Source organism: Cebus imitator, unplaced genomic scaffold, assembly GCF_001604975.1.
Source record: "Cebus imitator isolate Cc_AM_T3 unplaced genomic scaffold, Cebus_imitator-1.0 Scaffold212, whole genome shotgun sequence".
Lineage (NCBI taxonomy): Eukaryota > Metazoa > Chordata > Mammalia > Primates > Cebidae > Cebus > Cebus imitator.
Window position 1 is genome coordinate 3102077 of NW_016107527.1, and position 16090 is coordinate 3118166.

At 40.0% G+C, this 16090-nt stretch overlaps 1 protein-coding gene and 1 long non-coding RNA gene across 4 annotated transcripts in view; both read left to right on the plus strand.

Annotated features, from left to right (window-relative positions):
* Window positions 1-16090, plus strand: part of CRADD (CASP2 and RIPK1 domain containing adaptor with death domain) — a 179286-nt gene that overhangs the window by 73086 nt on the left and 90110 nt on the right. The window lies entirely within an intron of this gene.
* Window positions 8900-13164, plus strand: LOC119474116. The gene is made up of 2 exons (XR_005203409.1): window positions 8900-10660; window positions 11171-13164. It is a non-coding gene; the product is annotated as an uncharacterized LOC119474116 (long non-coding RNA).

Genomic DNA, 16090 nt, shown 5'->3' on the forward strand with positions numbered 1-16090 from the left:
TATCATGATTAATGAAAGAATATATGAGCAGTCATGTCCATAGTATTGCGCAATTCTCCTGATCTGTTTTTTGCTGTTATGGGTTTTATCTATTTATCTCTCAACACACCCATCGTTTGCTGCCAGCATTGGCATGCTTTCTCTTTTAAGCTTTTCTCTTTTCCTCCCTGTTTCAGATTTGTGATAGGCTCTTTTTGTGTTTGTCCTTTTATTCCATGTCCTTTAGGGGCATTTTCTCTTGTCTGTGCTGATTTGCTTTATAGAACTTGGTTCAGTACAAAAACTGAACACAGCTGCTTGTGCGTAGGTACTCAGGACATGTTTGCTACATGAATGAATAAACCTTTAGGGGCAAGATCTTCTGGGCTTTTGAGAAGAATATGAAGACAAATAAATTGTGTTCCTGCCCTTAAGCAGACTACTGTTTAAGCAGAGCTACTTCAGAACCTAAAGTCAATGTTTGCACAAGAACCCTGGTAAAAGAAGGATGTAGAAATGTACAGTGTAGAAAGGAACTTTGGACTTATAAATCTGACTCCTGAACCTCAGATCCAGTCTCTGTTCCAGCTGTTTAGTAGGCGGGTTCTTCAGGGTGAGGGAAGTATAGTTATCATGCACAGCTGAATCAGGGCTTTATTCACGTTAGGAAAAACGACCCGAAACTTGGTAATAAGATGAAAGCATAACCTTTCAGAGTCGTAGCAGAGCATTGCCTAACAAGACCCAAGGCTCATCTGACTCTGTAGAAGATGTGACTTCGTTTTACAAGTTAACTTAGAGAAAATTGATATGATGCAAATAATTTCTGGCAGGTAGAAAATTCCAAAGGTTTTGTTTTATTGTCCTATAGAATATTCATCGGTTTTTTTTTTTTTTTTTTTTTAGACAGAGTTTTGCTCTGTCACCCAGGCTGGAGTTTAGTGGCACGATCTCAGCTCACTGTAACCTCCACCTTCTGGGTTCAAGTGATTCTCTTGCCTCAGCCTCCTGAGTAACTGGGATTACCAGTTGCGTGCTACCATGCTCGACTAATTTTTGTATTTTTTTAAATATATATTTTATTGCGTTTTAGGTTTTGGGGTACATGTGAAGAACATTCAAGATTGTTGCATAGGTACCTACATGGCATTGTGGTTTGCTGCCTTCCTCCCCATCACCTATGTCTGGCATTTGTCCCCATGTTATCCCACCCCAACTCCGCACTCTCCACTGTCCCTCCCTAGTTCCTCCGCACAGACCCCAGTGTGTGATGCTCCCATCCCTGTGTCCATGTGTTTTGTTCAATACCCGCCTATGAGTGAGAACATTAATTTTTGTATTTTTAGTAGAGATGGGGTTTAACCATGTTGGTCGGGCTGGTCTCAAACTCCTGACCTTGTGATCTGTCTGCCTGCCTCGGCCTCCCAAAGTGCTGGGATTATAGGTGTGAGCCACCGCACCCAGCCTATTCACCAGTTTTGTATGTAATTTAGAATCTTAATGCAGTATTCTTTTTCTAAAACTGAATATATATATCAGTTTCTTAGCCAATTTACTGTTTTCATTAATGAGGTATATGTGTCTTTGACATGCTCACTATATATTTGAATGTGGATTATATTTTAACATTTTGAAAATTGTATTTTGACATCCATATTTAGTACAGTCTTTAGACGTTAATGTACATGTCATTATTGAAATTACCTAATTATATCATACCATGTGATTTCTAAATGGGCACATCACAGATGTCACAATAAGGGGAATTATGCCCATTAGGGCATTTTCTCTTGTCTGTGTTGATAGAGAAGTAAACATTTTACTTACAGAAAACCTGAACTTTAAGAGGTTTTCTGAGGGCCTCCATCTTTGTAGAAGTTCAATAGAAACAGTCTTAGTTAATTTTAGGCCACCTTCAGGGAACGCTCTCACTGAAGTGACCTGGTAACTTACCTGCATCTACTATACTCTTTCTTTGATTGTGGAAAAATAAAAATCAGAAACTTGAGATATATTCCACAAATACAAATCTTGCTTCTTTTGCTTAAAAATTATGAATATAATTATAGAAAAAAAGTAGATTCTGGTTGTTTACTATAAACAATTACTACTAGGCCAATAGCAAAAAAGTTACAAAGCACAGATCACAAAAATCTCACCAATCACATCAGAAGTTCAGCCCTGGACGGTGTTTATTTTCTCAAAGATACTTTACCTACAGTGAGGGCAGGCTGTCACCAGCGGATGCCCTGTTGAGAGCCTGTTGATCTACACAGGAAGTTCAGTCAGTCACTATTAACTGAAACCCACATTAATATGTTTTCTTCCTCATTAAACACTGTTAAGAAAATAAAGATTAATACATGCTGTATTTGGAACAAACGACACATAAAGAGAAAAACTAAGGAAGTAAAACATTCATTTAGTACCTGTTGATAAAAACTTCTCAGTCACTGCTTAAACAAATCCTAGTACTGACCTCAATCAAGGTTTTAGTATAATACTTTAAATACTTGATTCTAAATCCTTTATCTAGGGCCAGGCATGGTAGCTCACGCATGTAATCCCAGCACTTTGGGAGGTGGAGGTCGGCAGATCACTTGAGGTCAGGAGTTTGAAACCCACCTAGCCAACATGGCAAAACCCTGTCTCTACTAAAAGTACAAAAATTAGCCAGGGTGGTGGTATGCACCTGTAGTCCCAGCTACTCAGGAGACTGAAGCCAGAGAATCACTTGAACCCAGGAGATGAAGGTTGCAGTGAGCCAAGATCATGCCACTGCACTCCAGCCTGGGTGACAGAATGAGTCTTGGTCTCAAAAAAACAAACAAAAAAATCCTTTATCTTTACTTTGCTCCTTTCAGAATCGCTCTGGAATTTGATTTGCTTCCAGAGCTTTATTCTCACCTGACAGCAGCGTTTTTTATATTGTAGTTACTTAAGGGTGGAGGTAGCCAGGCAGGCAAGTAATTACCTGCCGCGTACTTGAGATTTGAAAGCATCTGCCCTTGCCAAGGGTGGGGCATGATGGTTTCCATTCCAGGGGCCTCATCCCTACTGAACCCCAGTGGAGGGTAAAGCAGGGCTTTTGCTGAAGGTTTCCAGGCAGCATTCCAAAGTAGATTAGCATAAAGGCTTGGGGATGCTGACCATCAAGCTAACTCATGGCTTGGAAGCCCTGTGGGTCCACTTATATGTAGTTTACTAGAGACAGTTCTGATTTATGCCTGCTTTTCCAGCATCATTTAAAAAAATGATTTCAAATTTTATTTTAGGTTCAGGGGGGTACATGTGCAGATTTGTTACCTGGATATATTCAGCATCTTTCTTAATGGGGCTCCTTTTTACTCTCAGACGTACCCAGTTTGTATGTTAATTTATACAGCCACCTTACTTTACCCTGACAAGATGTAGTTAAGGCTTATTAACCCAAGACTTATCTGCCTTCTTTGGTCTTTATGCCCTTTTTTTTCCCCCTTCCCTACATGTGGCAGAGGCCAAAAAAAAAAAAAAGAGTCAACAGCCAAACAAATATGTTTTCCCAATCAATTGTACTGTCACTTTTCCCTTTCACAAAGAATGGCCTTATTTTAGTCATTCAAACATCATAATAGCTAGCATTTATTGCAACTTACCATGTTCCATTCACTGTTCTTTCCTAGGATTAACTCAGTTTTTACAACAATGTCATGGGACAGGTACTGTTATTACCTTATGAGAATGGAATAGATAAATAACTTGTCTTGGATCACACAGTGTGGAGCATAGATTGAAACCCAGTCAGTCTGACTTTAGAGCCCATTTTGTTGACCACCAGTTTATATGTATTGTTTATTCAAATGCATGTAGAACTAGACAGAGTATGAGTTGATAGTTAACATCTGGTGGTTCATTTGTCAGCTAGTAACTTAACAATATAAAGTTTATATTAGTTGTCTATTGATTCCTAACAAATTACCCCAGAATTTAGCAGCTTAAAACAATAAACATTTATTATCTCATAAATTTCTCTTGGTCAAGGATTTGGGAGTACCTTAGCAGAATAGCTCTGGCTTGGGGTCTCTCATGACCTCTCAAGTTATCAGCTGAGGCTGGAGTCGCTTAAGGCTAGACTAGGCCCAGGGGTTCTGCTTCCAAGATGGCTCACTCATGTGGTGCTGGTTGACGATAGGTCTCAAATTTTTCCTATTTGACTGTTTTTATTAGCTGCCTGATGGACCTTGAGGCATGGAGGCTAGTGTCTCTACAGAGGGAACACTCCTTCTCCCAGGGGAACACTCCTTGCACTCCTAAAGCAAGGTGGAAGCCATAATGTCTTTTATGACTTGGCTCTTGGAAGTCATGCTCCTCTGCCATTTCACTAATATCCGATTGGTTATATAGGTCACCCTGGGTGAGGTGAGGTGGGGTAGGTCTCCACAAAGGGGTATGAATACCAGAAGGCGGGAATCACTGGGTCATTTTGCAGGCTGGCTAATCTGTATTAGTCCATTTTCACGCTGCTGATAAAGACATACCTGGTACTAGGTAATTTATAAAGAAAAATTTTTTATAAAAAAAATAGATTTATAGTTCCACATGGCTAGAAAGGCCTCACAATCGTGGAGAAAGGCAAAAGGACGTCTTACATGGTGGCATACAAGAAAGAATAAGAACCAAGCAAAAGGGAAACCTCTTATAAAATCATCAGATCTTATGAGACTTGTTCACTACCATGAGAACAGTGTGGGGGAAACTTCCACCGTGATTCAGGTATCTCCCACTGGGTCCCTTCCACAACACATGGGAATTATGGGAGCTATAATTTAAGACGAGATTTGGTTGGGGACATAGCCAGACCATATCACTATCACAAAAGGACTAATCCATTTTAAAATAAACAAAAGTTTTAAGGCTTAACGTTTTAAAACTTTAAATTCTTTTTACTGTCAAATTAACAAAGCTTTGAAAAGTTTACTCATATCTGATTGTTTTGCTTAGCTTCCACTGACAGAGGAAATTTTTGGTATTTGCATAAAAACTACAGTTATTATTAATTTTCTGGTACGGACTGAACTCAAGTTTATATCCAGAAATGTGTGACAACGAAGAAGCAGCTTCTGAATATCTGGCAACAATAAATGCATGGAGATAGGCACCTAGCTCTGAAGAAGACCCCTGGTAGTGAAGACACAGAAAATAGGGTAGTTCTGCCTTTGAGGGTTGAGGTAGACAGGCAGGCAAGTATGCTTGAGAGCCTTTTAAAACATCTTTACTTGCCAGTGGGGCCATGACCATTCTCATTCCTGGGACCTCATTCCCACTGGGACCTCATTCCCCAGTGGTGGGTAAAGCAGGGCTTTTGTTGATGGTGTCCAGGTCACCTTCCAAAGTACATTAGCATAAAGGACTGGAGATGCTAACCATTTGGCTAACTCATGATTTGGAAGCCCTTTGGGTCCACTTATAAGGCCATTCTATTTAGGCCTGCTAAGGATGTCTGCCATATTAATCTCAAAAGCAGGGATTTTAGGTTAGTGATCAGTGAGGAATTTTAATATGTTGTTTTGCCAACTACTGAGGTTATAGCCCCTTGTAGGTCTTCAGGAGAAGTAGACCAGTAAAATAAATACCACTGTGTGTTTAAGCTATGAGAGCCCAGGATCCCTCTGCTTAGCAGGCATGAGGCACTTGGACACATATTTGCACTAAGAGTTGTAGCTTTTACTTATCTCGGATAAAAGATATACTCCAACTTAGGACAAAAAAATATATCTGATGGTAAAATGGATACTGTATTAGTCCATTTTCATACTACTATGAAGAAATACCTGAGATTGGGTAATTTTTAAAGAAAAAGAGGTTTAATGGTCTCACAGTTTCATGTGACAGGGGAGGCCTTATAATCATGGCATAAGGTGAAAGAGGCATGTTTTCATGCTGCTGATAAAGACATACCTGAGACTGGGCAATTTACAAAAGAGAGGTTTATTGGGCTTACAGTTTCACATGGCTGGGAAGGTCTCACAGTCATGGCAGAAGGTGAAAAGCGCATCTCACATAGTGGCAGACAAGAGAAGATAGTTTGTGCAGGGAAGCTCCCCTTTGTAAAACCATCAGATTGTGTGAGATTCATTCTTTATCATGAGAACAGTGCAGAAAAGACTCACCCCCATAATTCAATCACCTCCCACATCACATGGGAATAGTGGGAGTTACAATTCAAGATGAGATTTGGGTGAGAACACAGCCAAACCATATCAAAGAGCAAAGCCATGTCTTACATGGTGGCAGGGAAGAGAGCATGTGCAGGTGAACTGCCCTTTATGAAACCATCAGATCTCATGAGACTCACTCACTATCAGGAGAACAGCATGGGAAAAGACCCACCCCCATGATTCAGTTACCTCCCACTGAGACCCTCCCATTGCTTGTGGGGATTATGGGAGCTACAGTTCAAGATGAATTGTGTTGGGACACAGCCAAACTATATCATTTCATCCTGGCCCTTCCGAATCTTATGTCCTCACATTTCAAAACCAATCATGCCTTCCCAACAGTCCCCCAAAGTCTTAACTCATTTCAGCATTAACCCAAAAGTTCACAGTCCAAAGTCTCATCTGAGACAAGGCAAGTTCCCTCTGCTTATGAGCCTGTAAAATCAAAAGCAAGTTAGTTACCTCCTACATACAATGGGGGTACAGGCATTCAGTAAATATACCCCTTCCAAATGGGAGAAATTGGCCCAAACAAAGGGGCTACAAGCCCTATGCAAGTTGGAAATCCATTAGGGCAGTAATTAAATCTTAAAGGTCTGAAATAGTCTTCTTTGACTCCACGTCTCACGTCCTGGTCCTGCCGATGCAAGAGGTGTGCTCTCACAACCTTGGGTAGCGCTCCACTTGGCTTTGCAGCCACTTTCACTGCTGGTGTTGAGTGTCCACAGCTTTTCCAGATGCATGGTGCAAGCTGTCAGTGGATCTACCATTCTGGGTTCTGGAGAATGGTGGCCCTCTTCTCACAGCTCCACTAGGAAGCGTCCCTATGGGAACTCTATGAGGGGGCTCTAACCCCACGTTTCCCTTCTGCACTGCCCTAGCAGAGGTTCTCCATGAGGGCTCTGCCCCTACAGCATACTTCTGCCTGACCATCTAGGCATTTCCATACATTCTCTGAAATCTAAGTGGAGGTTCCCAAACCTCAATTCTTATTTTCTGTGCATCTGCAGGACCAACATCATGTGGAAACTACCGAGGCTTGGGGCTTACACCCACTGAAGCCAAGACCCAAGTTGTACCTTGGCCCGTTTTAGCCACGGCTGGATTGGCTGGGACACAGGGTACCAAGTCCTAGGTTCACACAGCAGGGGGGTTCTGGACCTGATCCATGAAACTATTTTTCCCCTCTAGGCCTCTGGGCCTGTGATGGGGGGGGGTGCTGCCTCAATGTGCTGACATGCTCTGGAGACATTTTCCCCATTGTCTTGGCAATTAACATTTGGCTCCTCGTTACTTTTGCAAGTTTCTGCAGCTGACTTGAATTTCTCCCAAGAAAATGGAGTTTTCTTTTCTATTGCATTATGAGACTGCAAATTTTTCAAACTTTTATGCTCTGCTTCCTCTTGAACACTTTGCTGCTTAGAAATTTCTTCCTCTAGATATCCTAAATTATCTCTCTCAAGTTCAAGGTTCCACAGATCTCTAGGGCAGGGGCAAAATGCCACCAGTCTCTTTGCTAAAGCATACCAAGAGTCACCTTTGCTCCAATTCCCAAGTTCCTCATCTCCGTCTGAGACCACCTCAGCCTGGAGTTTATTGTCTATGTCACTATCAGCATTTTTGCCAAAGCCATTCAAAAAATATCTAGGAAGTTCCAAACTTTCCCACATCTTCCTGTCTTCTGAGGAAGACATTTTTCTATCTTCTTCTGAGCCCTCCAAACTGCTCCAACCTCTGCCTCTTACTCGGTTCCAAAGTCACTTCCACATTTTCGGGTATCTTTACAGCAGCACCTCACTCCCAGTACCAGTTTACTGTATTAGTCCATTTTCTTACTGCTATAAAGAAGTCCTTGAGACTGGGTAATTCATAAAGAAAAAAAGGTTTAATGGACTCATAGTTCCACGTGGCTGAGGAGGCCTCACTATCATGGTGGAAGGCAAAGGATGAGCAAAGACACATCTTACAGGGTGGCAAGCAAGAGTGTGTGTGAAGGGGAACCCCCTTATAAAACCATCAGCATTCATGAGACTTACTACCATGAGAACAACATGGGAAAAACCCTACCCCATAATTCCATTACCTCCCACCAGGCCCCTCCCGTGACATGTGGGGATTATGGGAGCTACAAATTCAAGATGAGATTTGGGTGGGGACACAGCCAAACCATATCAGATACAGTTTCCAATATTGCCTTATCCCTCACAAAGGAGTGATGGGCTTATAAGGCCACATGTCAGAAGAGTCCTGCCTCTCCTCTGCATAGGCTTATATCACCTTCTAATTTGGAAAATTAAAAAAATCTCTATTCTAACCTTGTCATGTGTCCTACATGACAGTGGAAATAACTACCCTGTGATTTTCACCTCAACCAGGCTTAGTCTTCAGGTTCCAGGTGTTAGTTGTCTAACAGCATCACAAAACCTAGGGTTCCCAATATATTAATACAGAAACTTACAAATAAGATAGGCATTTCAGAGCAGAACATCTAGTGTTGGCCTGCCTCACTGTCATACATCCTTTAGCTCTAATTCTTTGGAATCCCAGTCAGCCAATTTAGGAGCCTAAGTGTATTAGCTCATGGCCAGTGCATTGTAGCCACATACTGTAGTTTCCTCAGGTAGACATTTGTCAATCTTTTAGTTTGCTCTTCATAGCCCTTCTCTGCCTCAGGTTAACTTAATTTCTGATGGTAACCTTTTGATTCAAAACAAATAACTTTATTTCAATAAAAGAAAAAGTAGCATATGATTATTTTAAGAAATAAGGTACAGATTGGATATTTTTGGAAAATTTGCTGCTTTTTAGGCAGATGAACTGTTAGGTAGGTGTGAGCCATGTCCTAAGCCCAACTAAATCCATCATTAGAACAACTGTAAAGAAAACAGAGAAGATAAAGTTATCAAGTCATAAATGTATACTTGTTTACTGAGCATAGTTTAACATTTTAATTAGCCTACCTGACCCCTGGCATCCTTGATTCCCCTTACTTTGTTGCACTTTAAAAAAAAAAGCACTAATGATTATCTAAAACACTAAATAATTTACTTATGTTCATTGCTTATTGAGTATTTGTCCCTTTATCCCCCAAGTAAGTGGCACAGGTCAGGCATCTTTCTTTTTTTTTGTTCACCAATATATCTGAAATGTGTATTACAGTGCACATAATAAATGCTCAATAAATACTTGTTAGTGAATGTGGGGAATGACTCACCATAAGTTCAGTGATATTAAGATTAGTTAAGCCATGATCCAGTGAGTATGTCCATTTTTGGGAAAGTGATGCTTTCCTAAAATATAATTTTGTTGTAAGACTTAGGCCTATTACTCTGCCCCTGGTGAGTTGGACCAGACCACCTGTAAGCCACACAGGGACCTGCCACAAAGATAAAGGAGACAATGGAGAGCCTGGATCCCTAAGGTCTAGAGCAGAGCTGGTGTAAGCTGTTTATTCCAGGGCCTTCTTGTTCACTGCTGCATCCTCAACATCCAGAACAGAGACTGCTGTGTAGTAGATGCTCAATAAATATTTTTTGAATGAAGAAAAGCAAAGTTCTTCTAAGCAGTAGGCAGCCTTTCTGTGTAGGAGTAGAAGAAGGAGGAACAATCCAAAGAGGAAACAGGTCCAGTGAAAAAAGCTTACAAGAACATGCCAGATAGGCACAAAACCTTAACCTCTTGGCTCATCAGGTATCAGGGAACTTCCAGGTAGTGCAGGACACAAAACCTCCTACCTTTCATCCACACTGGAAGGCCTCCTTCCTTCTGCTGGCCTGTCTGCTTGTGGGAAGCCTTGAGCACTGTCTTGAGGCTGAGCACGCTGTTGACAGAAATGATTCCGTTTAGCAGAAAATCAGTTCATTTCTTTGCCATTCAATCTATTTGTTCACTTAATTACCACTGTCATGGCTGAGTGAAATTTTCATTTAAGGGATGAATGAATTGTAACCTTTTAAGCACCATCACTTAAAACTATTCCAACCACTTTTGTTAGAAAATTTACTAAAACATATTGTACATTTCCCCCATCTTAATAAAGTATTAGGAATATAATCTAATATTTTCATATTATCTCAATATCATTTGGGAAATATCATGCTGTTATACAGTGGTACACTTTGAGTTTACTCCAGGTAGAGTTTTTATTATGTGGAAGACCACATATTGTATTTTTTTGAATTCTCATGCTTATTTTTCATGGTTTTGCTGTCTTCTTTCTCTGTTAGGCTATTTGTGTTCATTTTCTGATGCTACCTACGTGGCTGCCCCAAGAGTCTCCAGTCTCCCAAAATAAATTCTCCATGGTTATCTGTAGAAAAATAGATGGCCGAGTTTATTAGATTTGTCTAAAATACAAAGAAAACTTAATATATAGACTTCATGATACCCACAAGTCTCCTGTTTCATGTCTCCCATCTCTAGTTCTTCTCAGCAGTATTCTGGAAAGTTGGGCTCATCAGACATGTGGCTTCTGGTTGAAGGAGGTATTAATAATTTGTCATTTTTCTGTTCCAAATTTTGAGAGTAGCAGGATATCACTGCTTAAAATGTGTTAATTTTTGAGATCACTTTTCTTAGCCTGGTTCTCATTAGAGCTTAAGAATGAGACAATAGCAATAGTAAGTTGTTTGCTCAGCCTCTCCATTTCTGTAGGAAAAGAATTGTTAGGAGGAGGAAGGGTAGGGAAAAAAGTACAGGGGAGTGTCATGATCTGTTAGACAGTTTTAAAAAATTCCTCTGACTTTGGAGTAGGAAAACGAATTGCAGAGGATCCAGAAGAAATCAGAGAGGCTGTTGAAGAGGCTATGGTAGCTGTCCATGTGAGGGACAATGGCTTGGATGAGGCTGGCAGTGGTACAGATAGAAAAGGGTGGTTGGACTCAGCATACGTTGGAAGTAGAGCCCACATGACCCGGTGTCAGATACTATGGTACATTGATCTATCATTAGAGTTTAGTAATGTATATTCACACTCTGCATTTGTTTCTTCTAAGAAATGAAGTGTATCAGTTAATCCTCATTGCTGCTATTATTGATCATGGTTGGATTTGCTCCAAAAGGTATGTTACCATATATAGAATTAAAACCAGTCTCTACTCTGTGGGCAAGCAATGCAGATGTTTTGAGATTAGAGTTTAGAATCTAGTTCCAAAGACCTGCCAGAATACATGTTTAACAATGAGCATGAGAGTTTTCCCCATTGTTATTCTTATTATTTTGTTTATCAAACAAAGATAATTTGGGGGCTTGTTTAGAAACTCTGCAATATTTAAGAAAATAAACACAGATCTGCAAGTCAATAACCAAATATTTCTCATGGGATACTAAGAAGTATAACTTATAATTTGGCTTACTTCTTTTAATTAAAATATTTGTGGTTCTTTATAGTACAGAACAGTTTTGAATAAAGCAATTGTTTTCATGTTTTAAACGCAGTGGAAGGTTTTACATTTGGTGTTACTCAATTGATAAAGCAAATTGCTTTGTTATTAGCTTGATTTACATGAAAATTTAGATTTAGTTTTAGATTTGGTAAATTTTAATCTGATACCATTTTATATTGATGTATATCTGAAGGTTTCATTAAGATCATGAGTGTACACAGTTTAACTTCAAGCATATAGTCTTATTATCTTGTATTATTTTATTATAAGAAACAGAAGTATGGGAACTTGAGGCTAGGACTGTTCAGAGCTAAATCTTATGAAATCAAATAAGTTCTTGTAATCATTTTGCAGCCATTATTTGTTGTGCTTTTGTGGTATTTTGTCTCTTTTGAGCTATCCTCACAGGTTTCCAGGAATTCAGGATCTAAGAAACATTCTACTAAGAACTTGAAATACCAAGTCATTTAATTTTTGGAAATGTAGAATGTTTTATTACTTTTGAAGTTTTGAGGACCAGCAAAATAGAGAAGTGTATTGTTACACAATGTGCTGCGTTATAAATGTTTACTTTTAGTGCACATGATGTAACTAGAATGGAAAAAAAAAACCACAGAAATAATAATTGTTGATATCATCTTGCCTTGGAGGTGACGTTGGGTGGGGGAACAGGGAGTGGGAACACAGCAGGAGAGGAGAAAAGAATCTGTTACCAATTATAGTAAAATTATTACAGTTAAAAGAGTTGCATATATGAATAATAATAAAACCTTCACCTAGCTTTCCTGAAAGTTTACAAATTTCTTTCTTTGCTTAGAAGCTTGGAAAAGGAAAAAAACATTCCTCTTAACCAATTCCTTTATTTTTCTCTCTGATTCTCTTCATCTTTCATTTTGGTCTCCAGAGAATACTGTTGAGCTATTTTGAAATCATTTCTCTTCTCCACTTCGTTGCACTTTGCCCTCTGGGATCGTTTCCCCAGCTCACTCTTCTTCCTTTGTCCTCCTGCTCTCTTTAACCCCTACCTCTCTTCCTATAGCCAAGAAAGGAGCTTGTTAACCATGACTTTTTCTTGTAGGAACCAACTCAAAAATACCTTTGGTACAGACGTTTACAGGCACCCTACCTCAGTCTGATTCCAGAAAAACAAGCACCGAGAAATACAGGAAAACATGTAGCTATTAATAAATTTCACAGATAGGCAGAAGTTGCCAAAGGAAAATGGGAGAACAACAAGGACTGTTCATTGGACTTCCAGGAATGGAAATTATTGGGAGTGTACTCTTTTCAAAATAAACTTTGATGTGGGGCTGACCACCTTGTCAGTTACTCCCATCCAGTGTTGAGGTGTGGCAAACAAGGGCAAGGATATTTTTTGGTTTTCAACGTCAGGCTGCTAATTGTATAATTGGATTAACTCAGCCCGCAGAGAATTAGAGACTACCAGTCGCTTGTTAGCCTGGGTCCCAAGGTGAAAGCAGCGCAAACGTCTGTGGAGGATGTCCAGCTGAAATGGAAAGAAGAAAGAAAAGAGGAGAGAGAAAAAATACAGAAATGTTAGCCAAAGGAGTTATAGTTAGGAGAAAACCATAATCTTACTAATCTCTGTGTGATTAATTAATCATAAATGACTTTTCTTTTGTAAAAGGGCTAAGCTACTTAATATGACTTGAGGGGAGAGTGTGTGAGGATACGAAAGTGTACTTTTTCTACCCAATTATGGAAGGTCTTAAATACCAGCCACGTTTTTAGGAGTTTGACTAATAAATCTGGAAGGCTCATTATTTATTTTATCCAGGCATGTTTTATTTACTATGAGACATCTTCTTAGTTCTTGCCTTTGTTTTGTAAGAAAATTAGCTAGGTTAGCAGTTTCCATTTTCCGTTTTTAGAAAATAAGATGTCTGAGATATTAGAATCTTCATATATAATTTGCCCTACCTCAACAGCATTTCATATCTGCTGCTCACAGTGTGTCCGATCAGAGCACAGACAGGTGTGTGATGGTGGCTCCTCAGTAGGAACTTACGTTTAAGGGCACTTGTCTTCATTGATTCATCTGTCATTCATTCATTCATTCAGCTGATAGGCACCCACTGCACACCAGCAATGTTGTAGGGATATTTACCCTGGGTGAGTGTGAGAATCGCCTTACTATTCAGGTGCCTCCACAGTTCTCTGCCGATTTGTTTAACGATGCTTTGCTGATACTATGCACAGTGGTAGGCAGCTTTAGCAGATATTGGAAGGGTGTCCCTCAGGAAGTGAGTGACATTTGAGCTGAAACCTAAGTGATGATCAAGGGGAAGACTGGTTCAAGCAGAGGAACCTGCAAAGTCAGGGCTATAAGGTGGGCAAGTGAGATAGGGAGAGGAAGCCACTGAGGTAGGAGTCTAGCGAACAAGGCGAGAGGGGAAGGAGATGAGACTGGGCAGGTTGGCAGTGTCTTCAACCGTGGCTGCACTTTGCAGTCATCGAGCTGGCTCAGGCCATACAGCACACCAATTTAATCGGAATCTCTGTGGACCCAGGCATCAGCATTTTTAAAAAGTTCTCCAGGTGACTCTAATGTGAGTTTAGATTTGGTCTGATTACACCGGGAAGCTTTGGAAGAGAGTGATAGAGTCAGCTTTTCATTCATTAAAAGGTTATTTTGAGGCTGTGTGGAATGTAAACGGTACATGGGGGAGAAGGGGAAAGGGTGTCTTCAGGGAGACCAGTTAAGAGGCTCTGGTGGTGGTTTGAGTGAGAGATGATGATGGTGGCTTAAACAAGGCTGGAAGCGAGGACATCTGGGAGAAGTGGTCACTTTCAGGAAGTGAGGAGTGAGCCTAAGAGAGAAATCAAGTATGACTCATTGTTTGGGGACCAGAACAATTGGGTGGGTGGAGTGGCCATTTCTAGAATTAGGGACAACTAAAGGAAGGAAGGTTTTGGTGGTACAGGTGGGAGGACAAACAGCAGACCTGGGTTGTCATCTCCTTCCCATTGTTCTGGGCTCCTGCAAGGCACAGCTCACACTTTCTACAACTCTTTAAGTTCATACATCTATTATAGCACTGGCAGTCTGCATTGCCTAGTGGGGACTCTCTGCCTTATTTTCAGCAAAATTCACTGTGTGTCCAAATTGGTATTATGAGCACTAATTTCATTTCATGACAAACAGGAATGGAGCAAATCTCAATAATTTTCCCAGCTTTAATTCTCTATTGCTCAGCGTGCTTTGAGCCCTGATGGATTTCTTGCTGATTTTTCAGAAAAATTCTGCCTATGCTTTAATATAAAAGAGGATGAATACTGCAGATTCAGAAAATTGTGGTGTCAAGGGATGAGCTTTGCTTTCCTGCCATCTTCTGTGTTTTGTTTCCTTCCAACCTTAAAGGAAATATTACCCTACTTCAATAAAAAACTAAAACAAATATTCAACTCAGCAGAAGGAAAAGCCCGAGAAGCTTAAAATAAATTTGAAAAGGTTAATGACTTGCAACCTTTATTAAGCTAAATAAAGACTCATCTTTAAAGTGATAGTCTCCTTCTGCTCTGCTTCATGATAGCTTCTAAATAAAGAAAACCTGCCGATGTTGTGAGTAACTGCAGGTACTGCTCTGTGGGTTACATCAGGCAAGTGATTCATCAATAAGAATGTATGGTCTTCATTTCTGGGATGAGGCTGAGGGCAATAGGAATTCAGAAGACTTCTTCCTTGCCCTTAAGGGGTTTGTAGTCCATTGGAGAGATATGCCTGGCTTTCTGGAACCAGTTAACAAACAATTACATTAGATGAAATTGGAAGCTAACTTACAGAGATGAGAGCAATAGACATTCAAAGAAAAGAGAGGTCAGGCAGGAAAAGCCATGAGGTCAGTAAAGGCCTCATGGGTAATAGGGCTTGCCTCACAAATATTTGGTTGAGGCAAGTTGGATGTTGAGCTGGACCTTAAATGATGTAGAGGCCTTTATTTACTGTTATATGCTAATAGTTAAAATCTACTTATTTGGGACTGCTAACATACGCTCAAGTTAAAAATGCCAAGGTCTCCTTTCTTTTCCTGTCCTCAGTCCCTCAGTTGCCCTTTCCAGAGGCAGTGCTATGACTCCTTTCCTACAAATCCTTCCAGATATAGCATCATACTTTATATATATATATATATGCACACACAACACACACACACATATATATATACACATATATATGTGTGTGTGTATATATATATATATTCTTATTTTAATTGATGAAAAATTTTCATTTGTAAAATTTATCCTTTTCCAAGTGCTAAAACAGTAAAGAACAGGCAAGCTAAACAAAACAAAAACAAGTCAACTTCTCTGTGGGGTGACTGTGCTGGTCTCATTGATTAGTGGTGAGCAGTACATGAGTGCAGTTTGCTTTTCCTAGGATAATTGCCTTCTCATTGATAGAAGTGTTGGTGGCTAAAAAGTAAGCAACTCTAAACCCTTGAGTGAAGTACTATGCTAGAACTTCACATCTGTTTTCTCACATCTCTGTAAGGTGAGCCTTTTCCTGCCTTG